Here is a 12,064-nt window from a genome sequence, read left to right as displayed (position 1 = left end):
ATTTTCATAGAATCTTCATGGTTTGAGGTTTTCGAATGAAACTTTTTCAAATGGTTTCTGTGATTTTTTTTTTTAAATTTGAAACATTTGAATATCGACTTTCAATTGTTTTTGTTATTCAATTAAGACAAGAAAGATGGATACTGCGAAAATTCGAGTGATTTTTGAATACGAGTTCCGACGCGGAACTAACGCGGCAGAAACAGCCCGCAATATCAATGCTGCGTTTGGAGAGGGGTCTACTAATGAACGCACCGTGCGATTTTGGTTTAAACGCTTTCGTGATGGAAATTTCGACTTAAAGAACGAGCCACGAGGAAGACCGCCCACACAGGTGAATAACGATGAATTAAGAGAGATAGTGGAAGCCGATCCTAGTCAAACTACCCAGGAATTAGCGGCATGGTTTAACGTTACCTTACCCACAATATTGACTCACTTGCGTCAAATCAATAAAATAAAAAAATACGAAAAATGGGTGCCTCATGATTTGACTGATCTGCAGAAAGAAACGCGTGTTGAAACTTGTGTTGCCTTGTTGAACCGGTACAGAAATGAAGGAATATTGGATCGAATTGTAACATGTGATGAAAAGTGGATTCTTTATGATAACCGGAAAAGAAAAATGCAATGGCTGACCCCAGGTCAAATGCCACAACAGTGTCCTAAAGCAAAACTTACCAATAAAAAGGTAATGGTAACTGTTTGGTGGTCTCAGCATGGTGTTATTCTCTATAGTTTTCTCCGATCTGGTCAAGCAATAACGGCAGATGTCTATTGTGCCGAACTCCGAACCATGTTGACAAAACTAGCAGTAAAACAGGCCCGACTCATGAATCGATCTTCACCATTATTGCTCCACGACAACGCGAGACCTCACACAGCACGAGAAACCATTTTGACCCTTCAGGAACTGCAGTTAGAAACCATTCGTCATCCTCCGTATTCACCAGACCTTGCTCCAACGGACTACCATTTTTTTCGTGATTTGGACAATTATCTACGTGACAAGAAGTTTTCTTCCCAGGAGGCAGTACAAAATGCTTTCACACAGTTTGTGCAGTCTAGATCGTCGGAGTTCTATCGCAAAGGCATTAATAACCTTCCCATTAGATGGCAGCAATGTATAGATAATAATGGCAACTATTTTGATTAAATAAATTTGTTAAAAATTTAAAAAATAAACAATTTAGATTTTCAGTACAAATCGGCAATTTCATACTTTAACCCCTATTATATATTTGAAATTTCACTTTTCGTAAAGCGTCATCTTCATTTATTTGAATTCGTCACACGAGCCCGCCGTTCTCATCAACTGAAAAGTAGATCATGCAAAACTGCTCTACTTCAAAAAAGTGTAATAGTAATGGCTACGAAGGTATACAACAAACTTCCACCTGAAATTAGGAATTACAATGATTGTGCAGAATTTAAGAAATTATTATTTAATTACCTAAATGATAGGACATTCCATAGTATTCAAGATTTCTTATAAAATTTATATTTCATATTATTACATTTGTTATTGGTTATTATTTTACTATTGTTGTTACGTTTCATTAGTATTAGGTTGCATTAATTGGACTTCATGATTATAATAGAATAGAATAGAATTATTTATTTCGGACCATGATCCATAATAATGTTAGTAATACAGTAAATTTTTCTTACGTGCTATGGTTAGTACAATACAAAATTACTTAATTCTATTGAAATGCCACGTCTAGATCACTACCCTACGCATGTGTACTTGCACCGAATGTATTTGGTAGGGGCAGTCCAGCCTATTGGCAACAACGGCTAGAACGCCATTTGCGCTGCCGCGCACACGCATCATGAGTGAGGCAGCCTTCTTGCGCATGATTGCATGAAAGCCATCTGTGTGCGCCTCCGTGAACATGCCGGATGCACTACACTGACGCGACAGCCCCATTAGCATCCTAAAAGCGTTGTTATATTGCACCTTTAATGTATTCAGTGTTCTCTGCGTATACTTCACCCACAGACTGCTTGTGTAAAAGTTTTGGCAATATGCTTTAAATAATGAGATCTTTACATCTTTGGTGCAACGAGCAAACCTGCGGGCGAGCATATTACATCTAACAGACAGGGCCCTTCTCTCTCTCTCTCCATGTCGGCACTATCATGCAAGTTATCTCACTACCATAGAGAAACACAATAATATTACAAATTATTGCATGAGAATTACTAAAACTAAGAAAACTTTCTATGCCAAACGGCGGACCACATTAATTCAAAATTCATTCTTGTAACAACTTTATAACCTGTGTACCTATCACAGTAATTGATTCGGACGGATGTCTGACGGAGATCGAAAGTAGACCCCCTGTCACGGTTTGATAAGAGACTTTGTTTCGAATCCAACCGGATCGAAGTGAATGTTTTCTAAGTATACAATCTTTGTTTAATAATTACTACAAACTAGTGGAGTAATTCCACAAAAATAATTGAATATCAATTCTATACAAATTTAACCTCCTCCTTTTTCGTCGGTTAAAAAGTAAGTTACAACATGTGTCTTTTTATGTTATTAACCGGAATAATTATAAAAAATGAAAATACATTTAGCAGATTTTTCTTAAAGTACCGTTACTGTAAAAACCATGGTAGGCTAATAAATCTGCCGCCTCTCACTCAGAGGCCATGGGTTTGATTCCGGGCTCGCACATCAAAGAGCTAAGCGGCGAAGGAGAACAAGGAACCTGCACCAGCAGTGTGACGTATCATTGGGTTGACAATGCGTGTGCCATCAGATGTTCTTAATAGATTGACTTATATAATAACTTTATGAAGAACATACAATAACTTATATAATATAAACTGCCTCCGTGGCCGAACAGATACCGTGCCGGACTGCCACGCAGAGGTCCCAGGTTCGATTCCCGGGCCGGGAAAAATATTTGTATGGCCTACATTTATTTCTCTCGTGAGTTTGGGTGTAATTTGTGGTTGTCTATGTGTGTGTCCATGGCACCCGCGACACAGGGTTTCCCTAGTGCGGGGATATGTTGAGTGTGTGCGTTGTTATATAAAATAATAATAATAATAATTTTATATTTCTCTAGTACTGCAATTACTTGTATTATGTCCGACTTTGTAAGCAACTTTATTAAATGTTTTGAAATGGCAGACAACATAGCGGGCAAAAGCTTATAAATATAGGAAATTGAGTTAGTAACCGTAATTATTAGTAATTTATACTATTTGTCCCGCTGAGTTAATTATAAAGTTAATATAATGTTATTAGCAATGGGACTTACTGCTTTTCTGTAATTTTTTACACGCAAAGATTAAGAAAATTGTATTCCCATTATTATTATTAATATAGTTCTCAAAGTATTTTTTAGTATCTCGTATACTTTATTCCTCATCATAGTTCCTAGTAGCATCATTTTTAATTCTTTCTCCGTGGGTGGATATTAATAAGGCTGACACAATCACGGGCAAAAGCTAGTGTAAATACAAAATTAATTGACCATTTCTAATGATTTTAATTTTATACTATTTGTTTCGCTACCTTAATTATCTAGCATAGCTGTATCGATTGATCACAGTTACTACTGTGGAATATAAAAGGGGCTAAACTTGGTGATAAATTTATGTACCTTAAAAGCAATCATGGTGCGAGCTTCTTTTCTTTGTGTTCAGTTGATATTCCTCGTTGGAATCGCCACTTGTGTAAGATGAATACCTTTACTTTATATACCGTTTGTAAAGCATCTTATTTTTTGCCATGAAAAAACGCCACGGCCATTTACGGCCCACAGGTGCCACGTGTTCTTGCTTAGGTATACCTGGATCGAAACATCAATTCCACGGTTAAACTATAGTGACACATAATCAAGTGTAAGATGAGCGCGATCAGTATTGTTCCGAACAATGTACTCTTTCAATCAACCGTATATTATTAAATAACCATTACTTACAATTTCTTTGAATGCTTTGAAGTTGTAATTAAGAAAAAAATATATAGAGAAGTGTATAAATTAAATAAGTTATGTAACACAATAACTTTAGCAACATTTGTAACAATAGTTCCGAAGTTTACCGTTGGATGGCATTGGCATAGGAAACACGATTTCTGAATCGCGATGTTAAGATTTTCCCCAATGTAATAACCATGGCTAGTGTTTTGTAACAATAGTTTCGATATTTACTACTAGACGGCGTATAAAATGTAATTTCTGAATCGTGGTGTTAAGATTTTTCCATTCACTAGTACTTTGTAAGAAATTGAACAGATCTCTTCTTCAATTTACCTTTTGTTACAGTTGATCTATTCAACGATTGCATTTCTATTGTTATCCTCATTACTAAGGAAACTCGCGCCCATCTTTCGGGACAAGTTACGAGAACACCATGTATAGGGTTAATATCGAATGGAATTCCCTGCCTGCAGACATATTCCCCGAACGCTATTAGGCATTACTTAAGTGCTCATGCTTCATCGTCAATATTATCGTCAGTCCACACAAAAAATGAAATTTATTTATTATACAGATTCTCTGTACTTGAATAACAAAAATCCTCGAGTTCATTTTGGCTCTTCAGAATGTTTCCATCTATAATATTAAAAATAAATGTTCTTAATTATAAACGTTAACAAAGGTATATTTACTAAGAGCAATCCAATGTAATAAAGAATATTATGTCTCTGCAGGGGAGCCTGCCTTACGCTTGCCTACTAATAGGTAGTAGTATGTTTAATAAATACAATTTGCGTACTCACGCACCCTTCATGGAAGAATGGCATAAGTGGAGTTACGTCAAAAACGTTCATTGCTCCTTTAGACACAGAAGAATATAGCCCACATCCTCTCCGATTCTTGTAACTCTATCTACAATATTAGTCGCTAGAGTTACAAGAATTGGAGAGGATGTGGGTTATACTTTTCTGTATCTAATGGAGCAATTAATATGTTTGACGTAACTCCACTTATGCTACTCTTCCTTGAGGGGTGTTAATGAAGCCGTTCTTGGACTTGAATTTGATGTAACCCCTACAGATTTTTTTAAGCAATTTATTGTGTTTCAGATGGCAAATTCTCAAGACCTGAATGGCCCCTTTAAACCCGTTGGTAGTGATGTAGTCAGGCTCATTACTGAAGCAACTATAGAAGATTATAACGAAATACTCGCGCTTAACTATCCACGTAGTTTTGTACATCTCACGAAGATAACCAATTTTAAATTCGAATTTCCAACCATGTTTCCAAGTTATAATTTAAGAGTTTGGTTTGAAGTCACCAAATATTCGGAACTACCATCTGCGCTGCCAATTGTTATTGAGACGAAGGTGCCGTGTTATATGTTCGTTTCTGAATCTTTAGGTAAAGACATAGTAAAGTATATTTATTGTAACCCAGATCCACAACATAGGGCATAATGAAATCAGATGATGAGAATGTGGCAAAACTTGTGGGCATAAACAAGTCTTAATACTATTAGAAATACTTCCAACGCTATAACCTCTCATATATAAACTTTAAACTATAAATTTAACTAAACAAACTGTTGCTTTTATAATGCGAAATATGAAATTATATAGTTAGATTTAAACTTTCAGGATTTCACACATTATTAGATTTTTAATTCGGGAATTAATCACGTACAAATATATTTTAATTACCTCGACTTTTCGGACGTATTGCAATGTCCATGGCCTCAAGAGGCACCCGCCAGCATCTTCTAGCCGTGCGAGTTTTACTAACGACCCGCACTCGATCTTTATTATTTAAGTGCGGTCCTCTCCCGATTTAAAAATCGAATAATGCAATTATATATCAACAACACAAAGTTGATTTTGAATAAAGAATTTCTTTAGGCATCCTGCGCAACTGAACATACGAGATTGTGAGTGCTAAACGATAGCCATTTCGAATTTAATCGAATTTGTTACTTTGCATGTAAACGGGATAATGGAATAAAGCAAAATAAAAATATAAAAAGTTGTTTTCTTTGTTTCTGCTTAAAACTGCGCACTGACAGGGACATATTCTATTTGACACAAAAATATATAGAAAATAGGACCAGATAAATCGACATAGCTCTTGAATTTGCTAACTGGCTTTGCAGTGAGAGGAGCACTCCCATACACTCGTGGAATTGATTATGTATGTGACTGAATATTGTCCTCAGGAAAAAGAGCACAGAAGAAAATTCAAAGTTATCATCATAATCTAGTTTAAAAATTTCAAGGTTTTTCTGATAAACAGAACAATTAAGTTACATTTCACAAACAAATTAAATGACATTTCACCTCTATTTCTGGTTATATACTCGATGTGGAGTAATTACAGGCACAAGGGACTTGTCAACTTCTGTCCCAATGGCCCCTCAGGTCTTTGTAATTTAAACCTCCGAGTGGCACTGCAACGATACGGTCAGGAGTGTCGCTTACCACCAGACGCACGACTTGTTCGACCCGTCACTTGGTATTATAAAGAACAAAAGAAAATTGACAAGTCTATAAAATTAAATTAAGCACAGAACCTTACATAATTTACATGGTATTAATTGGCTCCTATTCCAATTTATTAAAAACCCTAAGGATTCCAATACATTTATTATAGTTTCAATCTTAGAATAATAACGCATAGAAACCTAGCCCGCACACGCTATGTGAGGCAAATTGAAGCGCTCCCAAAGGGCCTACACGAGCGGGCGGGTCTTCAGTGCTCAAGGTCAACTAGCACCGCGAACAGCTCCAGAATTTTAGCTAAAAATGACGAAATGTGCGGTAAATGAGTGTAAAAATACGTCAGACAAACATAAAATAGATACTAACATCACATTCCACAAGGAAGTAACGCGTTTCAACTTGTATTTTTATACAAATATTCACTAAAACCGAAAATTAACCTACTACTAAAACTAGCCTACATGAATTTGATTTTTGGCTCGTGACAGTTCGTTTGATATGAAACTATCATTTTATGCGTTATTATTCTAAGGTTTCAATATTAATAACGCACACACTCCACATAGCCCCACACTAGGGAAACCCTGTGTCGCGGGTTCCATGGACACACACAAATTACACCTAAACTCACGAGATAAATAAATGTAGGCCATACAAATATTTCTCCCGGCCCGGAAATCGAACCTGGGACCTCGCGTGATGGTAACCGTTCGGCCACGGAGGCAGATGTTGTATTTACAATACTAAATACTTTATTTTATCTTGTTGGAAGACCAAAGGCGTATCTTACTGAGTACAAACTGAAATAAAAATGGAGAATCAATTATATTTGCTTTTGCTTTTACAATTTAATTCATAATTTTGCAAAACCGGAACGCAGTAATGCTCACATTACTGCTTGGTGGCAGAAATAGATAAGTAGTGGGTAATTACATAAAATAAAATCATATTAAGGTAGCACATATGGGTATATGTAAGAATCTATACTTATATATAAAAAACTTAGTTTGAAATACTTAATTACACGAGTTTAAACCATATCCATTAAATTGTGTGCGACTAATCTGGCTAACAACAGCCACTTACGAGCACCAGAAGACGAGGAAATATCACCCGTCGCGACGGCTACAGAGACGAAGTCTAGAAAAATAAAAGACCGGGATTTTCTTGAACTTTCCGCAAGATAAAGTGAGGATATACGTTTCAGGGAACGTTGTAGTTTTACCACTATTTCATGAGACATTTGTGACGGAATAAAATCTCATAACGAACGTATACGATTCGTTTTGGTTTAATAAATTGATACAGTTGTTACGGAAATTTCTATTTCATAAAATGAAAATAGACTTAACCATCATAAGTGGATTTCAACCAATTAATTTCATCACAATTGTTGAAGGACAATGTTGTGATAAAACCTGCATGATCAAGAAGGTTCACACCCTCAGGAAATGTCTAAAGTGTTCCGCATTGGGTCAAAATGGTGGACCTCGGCCTAACATTCTCCTTAAAGAGATTCGTGTGCTTCAGTGGAACGTATGACTGTTTGTTTATCTTCTAGCTGGTTTTTTTGTATAATATCAAGTCGAACGCCTGATGGTAAACTACATGCCTGTCATAACAGTAGCAGTGCCACTCAGAGCTTTAAATTGCAAAGATCTCGTCACCCTGAGACATAAGTTGACAAGTCCCATGTGCCTGTAATTTCACCAGCACCCTTACCCTTCAAAACCGGAACACAATAATGCTGACATTACTACTTGGCGGCAGAAATAGGTAACGTGGCAGTACTTCCCTGGACGATCTCTTTCACAAGGAGCTCTACTGCTACTAAAGGTTTCTCCGTCACAAGCTTTACTTACCCTCGAAAGCTACGAAAGAGTAGCGATAGTCCAGTAGAACTGTCATATAGGAGAAATCAACCTGAATAACACATAACTGGTGATAGATAAAATATGATTTTAAATTACAGTCCATTTCACGTAGGATGGATACTGTAACATTCCAAATTTTTACATTGCATGCGTACTATTTTCAACACATCTCTCAACTAATTTGCAAAAAGAAATAGTAAATTTCTTATAACATACCTGTTCAAACAACCTTTGAACATTCAAATCAGCAGGTGAACGACCCAAAAAAAAGAATGCAGGGAAGTGCTTCAACTCCACTCTACTCAGCAAGACGAACGACCGAAAACCAGGCTGCAAGATAATGCTTCAACGGCGCTTTACACCGATGAGACACTTCGATTTTAGAGACCTCTTTTGTAATAGTGTGTGTTAATGTAAATTTGTATATGCAATTAACTTGTTATTCTAACTAAAACTAGTCTTTTACGCAGTCGAGTTTAATTTATCTCTTGCTAGCATCTAAATGGCTTTGGCCATGGCTAAAGGTGTCTTTAGCCATCAGTAAATCGGTTTTGTAAGTCTGTGAGACCGGCAGTGAGAATATCCATCCGAGTACACCCTTATTTCCTTCCCCCCGTCTGTCTGTTATCTTAGGTCTCACGGCGCAGATATCCTGTACTTATCTATATATTTATTTAGCATATTTATATGGTTAGGGCTAGGGCCTGTTAGGGTACTTAGGGTGATAGGCACCTACGGGCGCTAGGGTTCTTTTTACCCTACCTTATTAAGTTTATTCTGTACAGTTTGTCGATGACCACAGATACACCGCAGACATACAGACAAGCACTAGTCAACAGACTGTACATTTTGGTCCTTCGAGCCGGATTGAACCAGCGACTCAGTGATCTATGGATATAACCAAAAACAAACCATATTTGTTGGAATTGTCAATATACTGTAATTTTAAGTAAAAATTACAGTATATTGAGTAGATAGAAACGGCTATTGTGTATCTCGCTTCGATTTGTTTTGTTTTGATCAATAAAGTCGGGTCGATTTCTTATGTTTTGAGTTTTGCGTAACGGCGTTGAAGTAATTATTTATAAATTCCTTTCGTTGCTGTTGATCTTATGCTATCTTATTGACTTTTGTTTGGATAATGTTGATTTTTTATTTGTTGTGTAGTTTGTTTAGTAACTTAATAATATAATAAACGAATCCTTCTTATTTTGATTATTATTTGTTCCTAAATTTTTGTCCCCAAATTTTCTTAAAATCATTTTTTTTGGATTTTACGTCACTGCATCTTTAGAAACTTCAAATCCAAACGTCACCGTATCTATGCTATGTGAAATGAACTATAATATTTGATTCTGGTCGAAACTGACTCTGGCCCAAGCCTAGTGGCCACCATTGAGGAAACAATAATAATATTTAATTCCATAATATGGATAAGAGGGAGTGGACTTTCGCCCACCAGTGGAACACGACAAACTCGTAATATAATTTGTGAAGTTTAGTAGCATTGTATTAAGTACAACACTGTCATTGCTTTGGGGTGTCGTAGCAAACTACGACCTAAACCCTCTCTTTATAGGAGACCCGTACGCAGCGGTCGAACGTACAATGTATTAGCGATGATATTAAATAATACCGTAAAGCTACAAAGAAGTTTTGTCTAAACTAAATTATTTATCCGTTGTTATATCGCGTACCACAGCTCGCCATAGTATACAATTCAAAGAGCTGACGACCAAATTCAAAAACCTGTTTGTAAAACAATGTATTTGAAAATAGTATTTTGCAATATAACTGTTTCGGCCGCGACAAATTGGGTGCACTTTAAATTGTTGTTAAATTTACGATTTGAAAGGATTATTCCGTATTTTTCTATATTATTTTGGTGTAAGGACGTGTCCAACATCCAAAACCCATTGTTCGACATCAAACATAAACAAAGAAAACAACTAGTTCATCTCCATTGGCCTTGATATATCACAATCTCTAATAACTGCCTCTGTGGCCGAACGGTTACCGTGCTGGACTGCCACGCAGAGTCCCCGGGTTCGAGTCCCAGGCCGGGAGAAATAATTGTATAGCCTACATTTATTTCTCTCGTGTCTTTGGGTGAAATTTGTGGTTGTCCATGACACACAGATAGATTTAATAGTGTTATTTCACATGGCTATTTGTATTTTAGTATTTGATATATTTTGAACAATCACCATTTGTGTAGATATCATGTGTTAAAGTATTTGCCTTGTTTGCGCTGGTCAGTTTCTTGCCGCACATTAAAGGAGCCAAATAAACAAATACGCAAGCAAATGTGTGGAAGTGGAAAATAATACAAACTAGCAATATTAACGCGAAAATATTATACAATTCGAAATATGAAGAAAACAGAAACTACAGTTTGCCAGTGTAGACAAATAGCGACTTATTTTTTTAACGTTCCCATCATCTTCGAACAGAAAGCCAGTTTCAATATGACGTAGTCTTAGTAAGCACGTCTGCTACCGTCAAATCAGTTTGAATGTAGTGGACATCAGTGGCGCCTTTCTTTACTTTGTCGCGGACAAGTGGTGTATCACGTCAATGTGTTTAGCCCTAGAATGATAACCATCAATACTTGAAATTTTGTACTACTCTGGTTGCCACTGTAGATGACCATGGCTTAATTCCTCATTTGTGGCCAAAAACTGGCACACATGAAGAGAGCGACATAATATTCTGCCTCTGTAGTCGACAGAGCCACCCTGGGGGTATGGTTTGGTTTTTTAGCATTGTGGTGACTGAATTCAATCAAGTCTGCGTTACAGAGAGCTGGAACGTCTCTCGGAGGGCGCTTCACTCGTGCATAAACGTAACTTCGACTAAAGTTGTGGGTGCAAGCCGCCACGGGCATTCGATCCGTCGACTTCTCAAGTTAAGAAGCAACCGTTTTCCTATTTTCCTATTTCAAATAGCGACCTAGTACCGAGAAAATACAGCCACACTTGATTGCTTGGAGATAAGCCAATAAGCCGCATTCGCATGCGCAATAGCAAGCTAGATAATTAGCAGGGATTGGAATAGGTAGAGTTTTTTTACCTAAACTTCGTGGAACACAGACATAAAATGACTGCCTTGCGACAATATTTTTTAGGTCTTGGACCTTTTCAGGATTCGGGAAATTACTTAAGAACATTAAAAATTGACGTAATCGGGGACAGGCAGGTACACTACATTTATCATAACTTTTCTGACACTTATAAGTAGTGAACAGGCAGGTTTGGGCGCGCGTTTAGTGTGGAAATCTGTAGAAGGTCCAGTCTTGGAATCACTACAGACGTACTATTAGACCATAGTACGTCTGTAGTGATTCCCATCGACTAAGACGCTGGGGCACTAAAGGTATGGTCCCATACAATAAATACACATTTCATTTTTTTCCTACCAAACTATTAGATTTATGACCAAATGTGATATGACAATATTTAATAAAAATAAGATAAATATAGTGTACCTGCCTGTCCCCAATTACGTCAATTTTTAATGCACTTAAGTGATTTCCCGAATCCCGAATAGGTCCAGGACCTAAAAAATATTGCCATAACCGCTCACGCGATATATGCAGCCGTGGACGCATGCCGCCACAGAGCGTTGCGCGATTCTCTGGAAGCATACCACACCTAGAGGTGCCGGTGATGATTTTATACCGATTTATCGGATATCGAAGTTATAACAGGTAAAAGAACTAATATTAATTGCTATTTCGGTAACTACT

General features: G+C 37.0%; 1 long non-coding RNA gene across 1 annotated transcript; it reads left to right on the top strand.

Moving 5' to 3' along the window:
* Positions 1-3,619: 3,619 nt before the first annotated feature.
* On the top strand, positions 3,620-5,840 carry LOC113239268. The gene is made up of 2 exons (XR_003311174.1): positions 3,620-3,699; positions 5,057-5,840. It is a non-coding gene; the product is annotated as an uncharacterized LOC113239268 (long non-coding RNA).
* Positions 5,841-12,064: the final 6,224 nt, after the last annotated feature.

Source organism: Hyposmocoma kahamanoa, unplaced genomic scaffold (assembly GCF_003589595.1).
Source record: "Hyposmocoma kahamanoa isolate Upper Pololo Valley unplaced genomic scaffold, ASM358959v1 99732, whole genome shotgun sequence".
In the NCBI taxonomy this organism is placed as follows: Eukaryota; Metazoa; Arthropoda; class Insecta; order Lepidoptera; family Cosmopterigidae; genus Hyposmocoma; species Hyposmocoma kahamanoa.
This window is presented reverse-complemented; position numbering and strand designations above follow the sequence as displayed.